This window comes from Grus americana, chromosome 12 (assembly GCF_028858705.1).
Source record: "Grus americana isolate bGruAme1 chromosome 12, bGruAme1.mat, whole genome shotgun sequence".
In the NCBI taxonomy this organism is placed as follows: domain Eukaryota; kingdom Metazoa; phylum Chordata; class Aves; order Gruiformes; family Gruidae; genus Grus; species Grus americana.
Window position 1 is genome coordinate 17,412,268 of NC_072863.1, and position 12,172 is coordinate 17,424,439.

The window sequence follows — 12,172 nt, forward strand, 5'->3', positions numbered from 1 at the left end:
CAACATCAGAGATCTGCGAGCCCGGTGCCTGTTCTCTTGGTGTCTGTAGTTGTTAATAGTCCTTGGATCGTGTACTCGGTCATTTTATTATTTTATTTTTTTTTAGAAGATAAGAGTTTTCTGAAGATGGTAGACTCTTTCTTATGTAAGCATGCTGTAGGGTCAGGATTAGGCATAGGGGTAGTAAAGTAAAAATTGTAAAGGCTGGCAAGAGTCTGCGTTTTCATTAAGGTCTGGTTCCCTTCTGCTTCTGTATGTGCAATCGTACCCTGAAGCGTTATGGTCACTTTATGTCAGGTCATGGTCAGGAAAAGGGGGAGCTGCAGAATTTGGCTGCCTGTAAATGTCTGCAAGTTTCAGAGAAGGGTCACAAAGGCCAGCATCCTTTGACGTGACGATGTGGTGAGTGGGGCCCTTTGCTGCGGTAGGGTTTGCTGTGGTTCAGGCCTAGGGTTGACGCTGGGAAAAGCAGAGGCTGCCGAGGCCGATGGCCTGCAGGAGTCCATTACTTCCAGAGCAAGAAGCTGTGGTTTGGCACTGTTAGATTCCCATCCCTCACTTCTGACTGATGTGTACCAGTGGGGTCCTGGGCACTTGTATGGGTTGCTTGCAGCAACGGGGCTGTAGCTGTCAAGGTTGGGGACAATTTGGAGCTAGACTCCACCTTTACCAACATCTGCAACAATGTGCTATTTCCAGAAGGCGTGCTAACGTGGTGTAGCTTCGTCTCTGATGCATTGCTCCTCTGTCTGCATAGCATGCATTTGCTGTGCATGTGTATGGTTTACCTGGGGTTTTGAGATACAGTTAGAGTTTAGTAAAATTGCAAACCGAACGTCTCAGCGCTTGCTGGAGTTTCCTCGGTTCAGAGAGGTCAATGGCTGGCTTCTTTCTACTCTTGTTTTTACCTACCTTCCATTAATTTCCTTGTTTACTTATGTTTCAAATGTTGTAGACTTTCATCTACGTTAATTTCATCTGGGCATCATCTTCTTCTAGTCCATTTCTTTTTTTTCTTTCTTTTTTCTCCCCCCCCCCTTTTTTTTTTTGCATTTGGCTGGGGTTTTTTGCAATGGGGGTGAAAAGGTCACAGTTTTGGGACCTGCTGCCAACTTCCTTCTTGCTAGAGACTGTAGGAGAAGAGGGTTAGCACATTAGACTCTTGTTATTCCATACTTTTGTATGTTATTGCATTGCTGTGGCTATTTATCTTATATTTTGGGTTTGTTAGGCTTAGAGTTTGGAAAAGTACAGCATTGGTGATCTGAACTTTTCGAGCGGGAACATGAGATCATCTTTGAGATTCTCATTCATCTGTATTTTTCCTGAAAATGCAACAAATTTGGGAAATTTTCACCTTGTTTTGGGAGCAGAAGAAATGGTGAAATGCTCTGAGTGGGCTGTTTGTTGTGAACTACACGCTCTAGAATAAAGTGGACCGAGAGGCCATAAGCAATTCATAAGAAAAATTGATCTGTCCAGCCAGAGAAAATTGACACTAAAATTTAAAACTTAACCCAAACAAAACCCATCAATTTTTCTTTATTTTTCCTCTGGAATTTCAGTGCTTGTGGAGACTAGAGAACACTGGAAATTGATTGATTGGGTGGTTCCATGTTGTACAGGGAGCTTTTTCTTACGATGTTCTCATCTAAAATGCGGTAATGTCTTTTAAGTATATAGACTAGCGAAAGTATAAGCTAGTGCTAAGAAAAACTGAACCTAGCCATAACTCCCCAGAAGTAGGGGTGTTTGTCCACAAGTGGCAAATCGATGCAGGCAGGTATGCAATAACAAATCAATCCCTACATATAAATGCCTCTTAAGTAAGCAGTAAAATACAGCATTTACACTTGGGGGGGGGGGGGGGGCGGAGGGAGATATATTTAACATATTGTAACTTTTTAAAATAGAAAGGGTATTTAAGCATTTCTTTGTAAAATTGTTATCAATTCTAAATATCTATTGGATAAAAGACTCAATTTACTTGAAAAAATCACCTGGAAGACCCTGTCCAAAAATGTATAATTTTCTCTTTTAACAGAAAGAAGCCATTTATCTCTTTTTCAGAAAACAGACTCCAATTACAGATTTTTGTACATGTTACACTCAATATGCAGAAATGCAATCAGATCAAATGCCTACACACAGAGCACACCACTTCAGAATTACTTTGCAACAACAGCTTGCAATCTTTATGTAAATTCAAATGTGTCTCTCTATCTTGTTCTTCCAGTGTTTGGTGTAGCATGAAAAACTGCATACATCATCTTTTTTGAAGGGAAATGACTGATGCAATTTTAATAAAGGTTACTAACAGTGTGTTGTGAATCAGGTTCTATGAAATAGTAAGGGCTAGATGGCAAACAATTTTGTCCTGCAAATTCTTCTGGTAGAGGAGGAAAACCCACCTGTGGAATGTGACCTCTTCTTTGTAGTAGTTCAGAAGGCATTAAAACGCTTCTGGTTCAAAGTCTGAAGATGAGTTTGTTCTCATTGATTTCAAATCCCAAGTGAAATAAAATTACTTTAAAATATATCTGCCATATTTTGAAGGCCTCTAGCTTCCTTTTGGTCTTGTTCCTCTTGCCTGAACATTGCACAGGATTTATGGGGGTGCAGGGAAAAATATGCTGGTCTGAATAGGGGCATTGAGCTTGCTTTGGGTGGGGGGAGAGAGGAGGGTTGGCTGGTGAGAGAGTCAAGGAAGGTCTGCCATGAAATCACCCGGAGATAGGTCCCAGTCCCCCAGTCAGATGAGATTAACATAAAGGCTGGTATGTGAAAAGTGGTGCTTTTGACCTTACGTTACTTAAATATGTGAATTGCCATCTGGCGTACAGGGCACAACTTCACTGAGTTAGATGTACTCCAATTTTCAGTTTCTAGGAAAAGAGGAAAATGGTCCAACATGCGAATAAAAGCCAGGGAGAACATGGAAATGATGGAAAGAAACACTAATAATGGAACAGAAGGGAATAAAGAGAAGAAAAGTGATGGACTGCAATGTTTATTTCATTTATCTGATATGTTTTGGTGATGCTATAAAACTATTAATTTTATGGATTCCAGAATGGTTGTGCAGTAAAGAATGAGCTCAGCCAAAGGTATTTATTCCCTGCTACAGGTGCAGTGCAACACGCAGTCCATGCACCATGTAGCTGAAGGTACAGTTGCCAGTGAAGCAAAAAGTCTTACTGTGAGACAAGGGACGATGATCTGTGTGACTCTGGGAACAGTAAAAGAAATTGCTTTGAAATTTGTTTTCACTCTAGAAATTCTACAGGAAGGAGAAGAAATATTAGTTGGGGTTTTTTAGCTCCTTGGGATTTAGAACAGCAACTCAGGCCATATGTTTGAGAGGGCAACTTTATTGATATCACGTATATATTTCAGCAAAAAGCAAAATTACAGTTCCTGTTTGTATTGTGATCGATGTGATTTGCATATCTTGTGGGCAGCACTTGTTCGGAACTTGCGTTGATAGGACTGCAAAACATTGCCCATTTCTAGCAGAAGGCTGAGAGCTGCTCAACTGGAAGCATGGTGCCGCTGTGAAAGTTGTAGCAGGGTTTTGGCAAATGCCGTTGCACTCGCCCTACAGTCATTACCTGGCTGGATAGTTTGTAACTGCGGCAAGCATCTTCATTTTCAACTGCGATTATTTCTGTGACTGTCACAATGGTACCCACAACTCTGTTTGCAATGAGGTTCCAGGCTTACAGAGTAGCAAATAGATTTGTCTGCATCCTTTGAGGATGCTGATCAATTTAGAGGGAGAAGTTTGCATCCCATTATCTGAATCCCACAGGATATGAAGGCGTAAATTGCAAAACAATTCAATTCTTTTGAGATGTGTTTTTATCCAATGGTATAGACACCTGGGACTAATGCAGAGGTCCTAATTGCTGTAATATGTTGTATATTCTCAGTCATTAGATTTATAGTCTCTTACACTGTCTTGCATTCTTTGTTTTAGTAGGCCTGTCAGGAGGCTTTGTATTTATTTTAATTGTACTTATTTTCTCAAGCCACTTTAAACCGTATATTGCTTGAAATGTGCTTCTCTCCAGCTTTGTCTCTGAATCATCAGTTTGTTTTCATTTTCATCTGGTTTTGACCATTTATGCAGTGCTTTGGGAATTCAGAACTGTAGCTAAGAAAAAAACCACACACTCGCACCGTAAGGGTAAAAGAAATCAGTGATGCTACTTCAGGCTTTGTTTTGTTCTTGCTTCAGTCTCTGATTGCTCTGCTCTGATGCTGCTGCTAGGAGTGGAAAGTGGCATAATCAATGAGAAATCAGGTCTCTGAAGCATTCAGGTAGGAACGTATCATAAACAATACCTATCACTGAAGCAATTGGCTGTGTAGAGCTTCACTGTTCAGATGTACCCAACAAAGAAAAAGAAAGCCTGGTCTGTAGCTGTTAAGAGCTGACCCTTCCCTTCTTTGCAGGTAATTCTAGCCAATGCATCGATGACCAAGTGTCCTGATGCTTCTGGACTTGAAGCATCCTTTGTCAGCCCCTTCATTATCATCTCTGGGGCTGTCAAAAGGCCAAACATCTAAAATGTTTACTGCTTTTGTTTCCCTCGTTCTCTCCCTTCCCTTTTACCTGCTTCTTCCCTACACTGTCTGCGAGTGAAGAGAAAGAAGCAACGTGTTTGCTCCTGCAAACATCACTGCAGACTGGAGAGCAAATAGAAACCTCTTTAGGGAGCTAGCTGGTAAATGATAAACTTTCATGAGGAGCTGTTTTGGCACAAGAGTACCTCATCAATGAGCCAACATCATTGTGCTCTTTATGCTACAGAAGCATTTGTGTATTCGTCTTCGTTTCCCGTTGCAAAGCTGTGTAATGTACGCACTAATACCCGGTTCAGTGCTGGGCAGAGCTGAGCTGCGAGAGAACCGTCTTTAGCAGCCTCAGCGGCAGCGTGAATTCTCGGCGTAAGTGAACTGCTTACAGTGTAAATCGCAATCAGCTGCAAAAACTTCTCTTTGGAAAGATAATAAAAATCAATAATGGGCCTGCTAATGTAGAAAGGACAGCAAGAGGCAGACATTTAATTTAGTTAAAAAGTAATCGGAAAAGAAAGAACCAGACTAAATAACCTGTGTAATTAAAGAGTTTAAAGGAAGTTCCAACTGGAATGTTCAGCTTTTATGTGTGTGTGAAGTAGGGAAAATATATGTATATATACTGAGCTAAATTTAAAGTTTTTCTGGCAGTACCACAGCCTTCAGCAAAGGAGCTTCTGCTTTTGACAGTGATGTGAATATTAAAGCAATTTAAAGATTAATATATTATGTAGAAAAATCGATGACTCCCTTAAATGCTTTAAAGACTGAAAGGAAAAGAAAAGCTCATGGAGATGAGAAAAGGCAAAGAATGGGCGGTGAATAAGGCATTTGCTGAAAATTGATAGACAGAGGAAGAGGAAAAACTGGCAAACAGATTGTGACTTTCTCAAATGTCACTTTTCTTAAACATACTTCTCATTCTTCTAAATAGCTCACTGTGGTGCAGTTTTGGACTCGCATGCACCCATGCTTGCAAATAGAATGAGTAAGAGTCTGGCTCACATCCCCTCCCACGGTAGCCACGCTTTGAGTCTGAGTTGTCAGGAACCAGCGCAGCCATTTACCGGGTTGCACAGGTCTCAAAACACGGGTGGGACTTACCCTCTCTCGGGGTTGTGCCTGGGGGCCATTGCTGCGCAAGTACCGGGCTTCGGGTTGCGAATTTCCAGTTTAGAAATGTTGCGTTGGGTGGGCCAGGGGCATTGTGCGTTTTGACTAGCTGCCATTCATTTGCAATTCTTTGGTTAGATGTGTTAAATGAAAGTCATTCAGAACTCTGCAAAATTTTCTTGTTGCTGGCTAATCTGCGCCTCCCTTACCCGCAGTAAAGACGGGCTGCAGCGAGACTATGCTGAGGGCTCACGACCTGCGCCCGAGAGTTCGGGGTTTTGTTTCCTGACAGACTGAGCATTTTTGCTAGAATATTTCTGAAATGGGGGGAGGCTAGCAAAACCTTTCCCAGGGAAGGTCTTTTAATTTTTCTGTTCTTTCAGCTTTCATCATTAGTATGTGAAATGGATTAAAAGAAAAAAAAAATCAGTCTCATACATAAAACAGAAAGATGAAGAAATGTTGAAGAAAGTATGAAGTTATAAAGTGCGAAAACATCAGAATGCAGAACTTGGCTGCTGGTCCATGCCAGCAGTGCTTTAGTAACTTGATAGGAATGGGAGATTTCTCAGAAATATGACTATTTTAATGAACATTTTGCAAGATTTTTCTAGTTCCTCCAAGGAGTAGAGTAATATTTTTGTTAGAGGACCTCTCACAGCAGTAGCACTTTATTAAAATATTGGTCTTATAGTTAATAAACCAAAATCAAGACCAAGTGAAAGGTTCAGATCATCCCAGGACCATTCCCGTGATCCCTTCTGATCAGCGATGAGTCGGATGGAATTTAGAAATCGTGACGGTTTGTCCCAGCTTGTCATATTTTGTGTCAGTTTCTCAGGTACTTCTTTTGAGCCATCTACAGTGTTTTCTCACTCAATCTGTTCTCACTCAATCTTCATGTTCTTCCTGCAATAATTACAAGCTGTTTATGACAAATTACTGTGCAAAGTAACAATTTTTCTATGTTTACCACCACCAGTTAGCTCACCAGTTAGCAATGGCTGTTCGGTGTTTGGAGGGGAAAAAGAAAAGTTGAATGAGTGTAGGCAATACAAAACCTGTCTTTGCAGTGACAGCAGATGCTACTGATGCGTTTCAGTTTCCCTTATGACCCCGTAAGCTGAACCGCTGATTTACAGAGTCTCCCTCTGTCGCCAAGTGCTTTGTCCTTGCAGCCAGGCCCCTTCCTCAGTGCGAGGAGGCACAAGGCTTCTGATGGGGTGGAGCAGCCACTGGCATCCCCCTCACCGTGCCGATGCCTTTCTGCCTTAAAACTGGGGCTGTTCTTCTAGATCAGTCCCGCTGTGTATGGCTCCTGACACTGGTGTACAAACACCTCTATCTTCTTGTTGTCTTTCTCCTCAGGAGTGAACTTGCTTCTTGCCTTGAGATGAGACTGCTGAACAGTGCTCCTGCAGGCACTCTCAGCCTCCCCTTTCCTCCCTGAGTCCTTCCAAATCGACAACCCTGGCTTCAAGCCAGCGTCTCTCACTCCCAGTTGCCTGCACCATGCAGACATGCTGCTTCCCCACAATGAATGGTCTCACACGCGTGAGGCTTGACACAGCAGGCTGGGTTACTCCCCTACCCCACCCCCAGTTTCATGGCTTTCACCACGCCTCTCCTGTTGCCCTGTGCCTAAGCAACTCTCTTGTCTCTAAGCGCAAAGCCGGGAAAGCCTCTGCCTTCCTCTGGCTGCATCCACATCTGGGTGTTCAGCTCTGCTCCCATCACGCTGGGCTGTCCTCCTCCAAACAAGCTCCTCCTGCTCTGCTCTGCCCAGTCCCTCTCTGCCTGGGCTGCTGGCCCCGAGTGTCAGGCCCTTGATCGGCTGCCGAACACTTCAGCTTTAAAATGGAGGTGCGCAAACAAGAGGGGAACTCTTAAAATGCTCTGGGGACCTGCTTTTCTAATTGCCTTTCCTTCTGCAATGTGGTCTTCTGGCCTAGAGAGCAAGATTAGGGCTCGTACGTGCCAATTCCTCCCGTCTAACTTTATATAACAGATTTTAGAACCATTTTTGAGCTTTAAATCCCCAGATCCAAGTTGTAATATTTAAATTTGAACTAAGCTATGTACTGTGATAGGCTCCTCTATCATAAGCAAGTTACTGGGCTGTTCTGGGCATCCTTGCCAGTCTCCAGCTAAGCTCACCCTCACCAGATGTGTGCTGCGGACCCAGCTGGGTGCAGCTCTGGGACCGTCCTGGAGTTGCACCTCTTTGGGTGCCTGGGAGTTACCTAATCCCATTTTGGAGTGTCCTACGTGTTGCTTAGTCCAGTTCTTATTTTATAATGTACTTAAGAACAACAATAAACAAGGTATGATTGCACGGTAATTATGAGTAGGAACGGCAGTAAAGACCCCGCAGTGCCTCCTCGGCTCACTCAGTTCCAGCTCTCTGTTCAGTCCCCGCTGTCACAATTGGGCTGTGCAGGGAGGACATCTGATCAGACATACAAAGGGAAGTAGAAAGCACCCACTTTTCCAGAGCCAGAGACCTTTATCGGAAAACATTTGTGGGAGAGGCAAGCTGATGTCAGTCTGACAGGAAGAGAAGTGGGAAGAGGCAGCGGAAGGAGCCCAGCAGCTCCTTCTAATGCTAGGAGAGGAAAGAAGTAAAGACTGCAAAGTTCATGGAGCATCAGGATAAGTATATGCAAGGATGAAGACAAAATAGATGTTTGTGGTGCAGAATGGTGAGCTGGGGAATGGGCAGGTGTCGGACTTGAGCTGGGAGAAGGAATAGAATTAATTGAATTGGGGGGACTGGGAAAAGCCAGAAAATCTGCAGCATTGGGTAATCGGTGAGAGCTGTTGCAGCAGGGACCAGAGTTGCTTTGCCCAGTGAATTGAAGAGAGCAGTGAGAAATGAGTGAGGAAAGGCGGGGGGAGAGGTGGGGAGGGAAAGCACTGAACAGATGCATCTCCTTTCCATAGGAAAGGATGGTGTAGGTGGGGAATGAACTTGCCTGAAGCTGGCGCAGTGATTCTTGTGTTTCGTTGCCAGTCTCATAATCTTAGAAATTTGACTTACAGGGTTCTTCCGGGTTTGGGTATTTCTTTTGTTCTTTTGTTTTAACGCCAGGCTTTGTAATCCTTGTTGCAATTCTGCAAACTGGACTTACCAGTAATGTTTTTAAGAAGAGCTCCCTTAGTTTCTGTCATTACTTTGGTAGATAACTAGTACTTGGGTTGTTAGTTCTAAAAGCTACTCTCTAAAATGTAGATCTGTTACTAGCTGGGGTTCTGGTATGCATCTAAGCCACCAAGTAATAAAGTTTATATACATTTGAGGACTTCAGAGTGAGTTACAGCTTTATGCAGACAGCTGTCGTGACTGATATGACTCAGATATGGAAGAATAGCGATATCAAAAATAGATTGGGTTTTGTACAAATAATATTTTGATATGGTTTAAGCTGGTTGCTATTTTATAACAAAGTTAAAATAATGGAGAGTTCTCCAAATGTGAATAGGGTTCTTAATACTTGCCTTAAGGTAGAGAGGAAGAAAGTTCATTTTTAGCAGTACTTTACCTATTGTGTATTTTTATTATATTATAAATTAAAATTATGTGAAAACACCTACAACCTTGGACTTTATTGCCTTTTTATGTACTGCACTAAATAAGCAGAATATTTTTATTAGAAATACTTCATTTAAAAGGAACCTAAAGGTGAGAGTAGAAGCTGGATATCTTCATTTTAATGGTAGCATCTCATTTCTAAGGGAGATTTTCTCCCTTTATACTCACAGTGAGCAATTAATTTCTCAGAGTCAATAGTCCTGGGATAACTCAGTGTGAGCAAAGGGGGCAGAAAATAATTCTTCGTATATCTTGGCAAAAGTTTGTCCTTTTTTATTTTTAATCCTTATTTTTAAAGCAGGCATTTTTTAAAAACAATGGGAAATAATCCATATTGTGGGGGCTGCAGCATATTTATAAATGTAACTGCTTTTGTTACCAGGGAACCTGTCTGAGTCAGCTAAGCTTAGCATTTTAGCAGCTTGTTCTTTCCTCGCATTCCTGTTGTTCCCCATCTGATTTTAGGCACCTAATGACCTAATGTGCTTTATCAAAACAGGAACAGTTTGTCACGGTTTTCTTTAAGTTTTGATAACTGTACTAAATCTCTGCATCTCATGTATACTCCAGGGTGGCAAAAGGAGGCGTAAATTCTGTGCTTTACTAAAATGAGATGTACTGGTATTTCTACCTGGAGGCAGTATCTGGTCACGCATCAGGGGTATAGATCAAACACATTAGGAGTGTAGATGGAGCAAACAGGACCTTTGCAGAACTTGGCAGATTTGGAATATCTTTAATTTTAGATAACACCTTCTTTATTTCATCCTAACGCCAGTCTAAACCTGAGATATCTCTCTGGGGGTTTTTTTGGCTCAGTTCAACATGAGCAATAGTTCAGTGCTGATCATCTTCACCACTCTTCCAAAACACAAATATCCAGTACTTGAACAGAAAAAATACTATCTGTTGCTTACAATGACACAATCAATGTTAAATTTCTACTACTTTCCTTAGCAAATACGCCCCATGTATGTGTGTTTGTGTGTTGACCAGACTGCAGAGCCTGGCTGGGGGTCCATCAGTTTTGCTGCTCTCCATTCTCCTGGATTTGGTCACTGGTTACATGAGAGAACAATCCAGCCTCACTGGCAGAGCAAGTATATCTTGTTCATCTGAACCAAGAGGCCAGTCTGTTACTTTTGCACAGATGTCTGCATCTCTGCTGACTAGTTCTGAATGCTGCTGTTCTCTCACACGCGGCTGCATCTGTAGTGACTTGGGTTTAACCCTTGGTGGCTCTGCGTGAATCATAAGGTCTCTTCTTCACCATCCCTAGTGTATCTTGTTGCCTGTATCAAAGTGTGAATCCTCAAGTGCACCTCCTCTAGGAATTAAGTTTTCATAGTAATATGGGGCTATGGGAAAGAATGTGGCATAAACTGTCTTACTCGAATGGCAAAAAAAAAAAAAAAAAAGAGAAATGCCCAACAATGTCATAAAGAAAGTTTTAGAACACTCTTTTCCTTAAGATTTTTACTTATTTCTCTCTCAGGTTTACATTACTGTCCTGAAATATACAATACCAGTTTTAGGATTCAGCTATTTTAATATATCAGTTTAAATTATTTCAGTCATATGCGTAGAGATTATTTAACTTTAATTTGAAGCTCCTCTCTAACAGTCTTGATATTTACCAGGTTTCTGCAATATGAAGACGTCTGTCGGAGGGACATGTTCTTCCACCGCTGAAACTGAGGTGGGAACTTGCTAAGTCTTTTGGAATCAAGAGAGCTGGAGCTCAAAGCAAGAACATTAGACAAAACTTCTGAGGCAAGCTTACTCATTCTAATGGGTTTTTCAGAGCAGAATACTTCTCACATAACAGTCCGTATCTGGCCTTTATCGCATTTCAACTCTTCAAATAATCCTTATAATTTCCTGAAAGGCCAACTTTGTCGGCTACAGAAAGTAGCTCAGTTAAGTTACAGTAACTTTGTTTGCTCCAGTCAGGTATTTAAGAATCAACATGTGAATTAAATCCTTTCTTTCTTTTTTTTTTTTCCTGTTTTACTATAATGTATTTTTAGATAAAAGTTACATTTCTGATCAAACAATTGGTCTTCAGATCCTTAATCTAGGTAAGCCTTTGATAAATGTCTTATGACAGAAGCGTCTTCTGTGTATGATCAGATTTCTCTGGTTTTAAGAAACTACCATAAATGTTTCAGCACTGTGATTAGCACACTGGAAACATGCACAACCATTTCTGTGCGCCTTCCTGTAACATTTCCAAAACCACAATGGAGAATGAAAGTAATTCTAACAGTGACGAAAAACAAAGCTCTTGAAGCTATTCTAGTGCTAAGAAACAGGTAAATATAGACAATTAGGACACTGCTATTGAAACAACCAGAGACCATTAGAAAATTATCTATAGTTATTCATATAGGCACACAGGCGTTGTCTGAGACCAGGTATACAGAGCCTGATCTGAAACAATGCGAAAGCTTAGAAAACTCAACCATCATCTGTAAATGCAGCTGATCACCTTCGGCCGCTGAGAACTCCATTCCTTTTGAAGAATAAGTTTTCCTGTTGTCTTCACTATATGCCTGCCAATTCTGCATTCTTCAGGCAGTGGCCTCTGTGTCGAATTGCAGGAAACGTCTGATGGCTCTTTGAGGAAGTCTTCCCTTGTGGATCTCTCCTAAAGCTTTCATCCAGGCTTTCTCTGAAACTTAAAGGAATCTATCTCATTTCCCTTTCAATTTTGTCTCTCTCTGACATCCTCCTACAGTCTCTTTAACTTAAGCTATACAATTAACCCAGTACAATAAAGCTCCAAAGAGAACACAGTTTTCTTCAGCAGCATTGTAAATCTGGAGATTTTCAGAAAATTCTAGTACGGCTTTTAACTCAAAACTTTATAACCCTATCAAA

General features: G+C 41.6%; 1 protein-coding gene across 1 annotated transcript in view; it reads left to right on the plus strand.

Moving 5' to 3' along the window:
* The window catches only part of LOC129211669 (uncharacterized), a 208,173-nt gene that overhangs the window by 59,915 nt on the left and 136,086 nt on the right, over window positions 1-12,172 (plus strand). The window contains exon 2 of the mRNA XM_054839117.1: window positions 10,930-10,988. The gene's annotated coding sequence lies outside the window, so the exon portion shown is untranslated. The remainder of the gene's footprint in view (window positions 1-10,929; window positions 10,989-12,172) is intronic.